The sequence below is a fragment of the Dermacentor silvarum genome, chromosome 9 (assembly GCF_013339745.2).
Source record: "Dermacentor silvarum isolate Dsil-2018 chromosome 9, BIME_Dsil_1.4, whole genome shotgun sequence".
NCBI classification, from domain to species: Eukaryota; Metazoa; Arthropoda; class Arachnida; order Ixodida; family Ixodidae; genus Dermacentor; species Dermacentor silvarum.
Window position 1 is genome coordinate 353,780 of NC_051162.1, and position 4,697 is coordinate 358,476.

The window sequence follows — 4,697 nt, forward strand, 5'->3', positions numbered from 1 at the left end:
ATCTCCGCCCATCCAACAAGAACATCAACTACCGGTGAGTACGCAGGAAGGGACTCCCAGTACTCCAGACACACAAAGTGATTGTAGAACTGACAGCAGTCATCGAACAACTCATACTCCGAGTAGACGCTCTCGAAAAGCGAACCGCTTCACACACCCCGTCTCCGCCCGCTCCGCAGGTCCCACATACGGCGGTACCTATGGAGACCACACCCTCCAGCAGAGCCACACACAAACGCAAAGCCCCGGCCGACAACGACCCCCCGGCGGAGGATTGGCAGGCACGTCTCGACAGACTCGAGCAAAAATACGAACTCGGTCAAACTCACATCAGAGCTCTAGAAGCACACATCGAACGGTCACTCCACACAATCGGCTCACAGATCGCCCAACAAATTGAGACCCTGAGTAAAACTATAGAAGCCCAGGGAAAACCCGTAGCGGTCGCTGAACTCGCGGACTCGGCGCCGCCACTCCCTCCAACCCCAGAACTTTCCCAGGTCAATCATGGCGGTCAGCTCGGGTAACACCACCGTCTGGCAGTGGAACTGCCGTGGGTTCGCACGTAAGCGTCCGGTCCTCCAACAGTTCCTCACCGCGAGTGATCGCCCCGAATTGATAGCCCTTCAAGAAGGTGGCAAGAACACGCAACTTGCCGGTTTCAGTACATACCTATCGGAACGAGTAAAGCCTCAAGTAGCCACTCTCGTCAAACGTAATCTCACTGCCCTCCAACACAATTTGGATCCTACTTTTTCCGAACACGTATTCTTAGAAATATTACCTCGACCATCGCGCAAACGTCGCACTAGTCTGTTTGTGCTAAATGTTTACAGCCCTCCCCGGGCCCATAAAGACGTTTTCAGGCCCCTTTTCCTCAAAGCCCAGCAGCTAGTGCAAGGGCAGCCTCTCCTCATCATCGGTGACTTCAACGCGCATCATCGCGCTTGGGGCTACCACTACGACTCGGCCAAAGGCAGACGCCTCTGGAATGACTGGAATACGCACCAGCTCACCCTCATCACAGACGTATCCTACCCCACTAGACTCAGTTCGGGCCTACACCGAGATACAACGCCGGATCTCGCCTTTACCAGCTCCGGAGTCAAAGCTACTTGGTGTCACACTCACGAAAATTTTGGAAGCGATCACTTCATTCTCGAGATCGTGATACAAGAGCCTACGAGGCAACGTATGCGGTCGACTCAGGTGATTGACTGGGACTCCTTTCGCACGCACAGGAAAGAGCAGGCCACACCTCCCGTTATTACCGACATCAAAGCCTGGACAGCCGAAATCGTCAAACAAGTGACTGACGCCACGCAAACCGTCGAGGTTGAGGACACAGTCCCACACAGCGACCGTTACTACGCCCATCTCTGGGAGCGCAAGAAGTCGCTCGAAGCTCTTCTCGCCAATGGGACCGCGATATCCGCCGTCGGCTGGCGCGCGCCCACACGAACATCGAGAACTATGCAATAGAACTCACCCGCCAGAGCTGGCACAACATTTGTGACCAGATGAACAAGACTCCGAACGCTCGTAACACGTGGAACCTGCTCCAACATCTAATGGACCCGGCCGGAGGCGATCTCCGAGCACGCCAACAGCTTGAGCGAATCTTCCATCAGTATCCTGGGACACCAGATGAGCTCAAACAAGAGCTCATTAACACCTACATCCACCCCGAACCGGCAACCACCCTTCCCCCCTATCAGGGCTCGGCCAACCCTGGCCTAGACGCCCCGATCTCTTTAGCGGAGGTCCGTGCAGAACTCAGTCGCCTCAAGACCAATTGTGCGGCCGGCCCCGACCGCATTTCTAACACGATGCTTAGGAATCTAGATGACGCCTCTATTCACGCCCTCACCGACTACCTTCAAGAGTGTTGGGCGAGCGGTACCATCCCACAGGAATGGAAGTGTGCCAAGCTAGTTTTCATCCCCAAGCCGGGAAAACCACCCACCTTGGCCAACCTCCGTCCCATCTCTATCACGTCCTGCGTTGGGAAGTTAATGGAACAAGTTATCCAGTCCAGACTTCTTCTCTACCTCGAAGACAACCACCTCCTACCAGACACGATGTTCGGTTTCCGTCCTCACTTAGCAGCCCCCGACATAATGCTTCTTCTCCATCACCAGGTAGTCACGCGTCGCACACTAGACACGAAACTCATCGTCGGCCTCGATGTTGCCAAGGCCTTCGACAATATCCTCCATGAAGCGATTCTTCAACAACTCCAGACTCTCGGCGTCGGACATCGCACGTATGCATACGTCCGAGACTTCCTGACCGACCGCAAGATACAACTCAGCGTCGGCACGGGACATCCCTCCATCATCTCTCCTGGCAACCGCGGCACGCCGCAAGGCTCAGTGCTCTCGCCGCTGCTTTTCAACGTTGCACTGATAGGCCTGCCCAAGCTTCTGGCTGACATTCCCCACCTACACCACAGCGTTTATGCTGACGATCTTACTCTTTGGATCACACACGGCAGTGACGGCGAGATCGAAGAGACTCTCCAGACCGCCATCGATCGGGTCGGAGGTTATCTGGATACAGTTGGCCTCAGCTGCTCGGCGACTAAGTCAGAGTATATAATCATCCCGTCCCCAGGACGACGCCCACCAAAAATACTTCCCGAGATCAACCTCCAGGTGCAAGGAAACCCCATCCCTCGTACAGATCACATCAGGATTCTGGGCCTACACCTACAGGCAAACGGCAGCAACAATATATCGCTCCAACGCATCGACCAGTCGGTGCTACAGATCGGACGTCTTCTCAAGCGAGTCTCCAACAAGCACCGAGGTATGCGAGAGTGCAACCTCCTGCGCCTCGTCCAAACCTTCATCTGCTCCCGCATCACCTACTCCGCACCTTACTTACGTCTCATCCGCGCCGAAAGCGAACGGCTAGAGGCGTCACTTCGAAAAGCATACAAGACGGCCCTGGGTCTTCCCATGTCAACAGCTACTCACAAGCTTATGGCTCTCGGCATCTCCAACACCGTGAGCGAACTGATCGAAGCTACCCTCACCGCCCAATACAAGCGATTGTCACTCACACACGCTGGCCGCGCGGTACTGCAGCAAGTTGGGATCTCACCAATGAGGGCGGCCCCCAATTATATTGAACTTACACCGGATATCGTCAAAATCTCCGAATACCTCCCATTCCCAAACGGATGCATATGGAACACCACGCCGAGAGACGGGCCGATCGTGCACGAAAGTTCGAGAAACGCTTCAGCGGACGTCCAGATGTCACGTATACGGACGCCTCTTACCACCCCTCGAAACCAGCGATGGTGGCGGCAGCCCTCGCCCCGCACCGCAGCTGGTACACAGCCTGCAGCATTCGCAACGCAGAAACAGTCACCGCAGCAGAGGAGGTTGCCATTGCGCTTGCGCTAGCTGATCCTATTACCAAAGTCGTCATAAGTTATTCTCAACAGGCGATCCGCAACTACGATGCCGGCCGTATCTCTCGCCCGGCATCACACATTCTGCATTCTACTCCCCCCTCCTCCACATCCCGCTTACTCCTGTGGGCTCCAGCCCATGAATCGCTCAGGGGAAACGTCCAGGTGCATACACTTTCTCGAGATCTTAGCTGCCGAGCCGAGTGTAGGATCCACCGCCCCGATTCCCCTGACACCACTATCTCGCGCGATTCCCTACTCACCACTTACACGGACATCCTCCAGTACTACCGACTCGGGAGATGCATATATCCTCCCGCACACCGTGATCTAACAAGGCGCGAGGCCGTCCAATGGCGCAAACTACAAACAGGTAGCTTCCCACATCCCCTCTTATACAGTAAAATCTTCCCGCAACAAATAACGCCTCGGTGCAAACACTGCTCAGCTCCGGCCACTCTCATACACATGGCGTAGACTTGTACGCAATACAACACAGACAGAACAAACACCCCAGAGTCGTGGGAGTCCCTCCTGCGTAGCTCCGAGCCAGCAGACCAACGTCGGCTCATCCAGCGTGCGGTGGAGGCCGCGGAATCCCAAGGGATCCCCGCCGACCTCCTCTAAGCCAGCGCAACCGGTCCTTGGACTGGTCCCCTCTTTTTGGGCGAAATAAAGAATTCACCACCACCACCACCACCGCTTTTAGGCAGAAAGTAAAAAGGCTCGTACAGTGCATTGGATGCACGTTTAAGAACCTCGAAAATACATTACAGAATTTATTTCTACGCTAAACCTTTTTGTCTCGCAGCATAGTTGGGCGCAACATGGCTAGTTAATATTTCGTGTATCACGGAGGCCACCACAGCCGCACAAGTGTGCAGGTGGCACCGTTGTCATTCCTCCGTTTACAACGTGCTTGTTGGATGTGCGAGCTGCTTCGCTCCAGCTACGATCCGTTTAATCGTGTGTTTTGTGTTTGCGGTAATGAAATGTGACGTAGTTAGCTTCAATAATAGTGCGACAAGATAGCTTGTGTCTTGCTGCAAACTCGCCTTATGCGTGGCGTGCCAGGCAAATGTGGACCAACGATTTTCGTGCCGGGTGGTGCGTTGCCTTTGTGTCTGGTTGTGGAAAGTTGGGTGCACGTCGCAAAGAAAGCATGCGAATTATTAGCGTGCCTGAGCTCGTCCACTACATAGCGGCATGTATGCTGCAACAGCGCCTCCTTTATTTTTAGAAAAAAGAGGAGGCGCTGGCTGCGAGTAACATC

The 4,697-nt window shown here is 54.6% G+C and overlaps 1 pseudogene; it reads left to right on the top strand.

Annotated features, from left to right (window-relative positions):
* The first annotated feature begins 2,015 nt into the window (after positions 1–2,015).
* On the top strand, positions 2,016–4,122 carry LOC119464901 (uncharacterized; annotated as a pseudogene).
* The last annotated feature ends 575 nt before the right edge of the window (positions 4,123–4,697 follow it).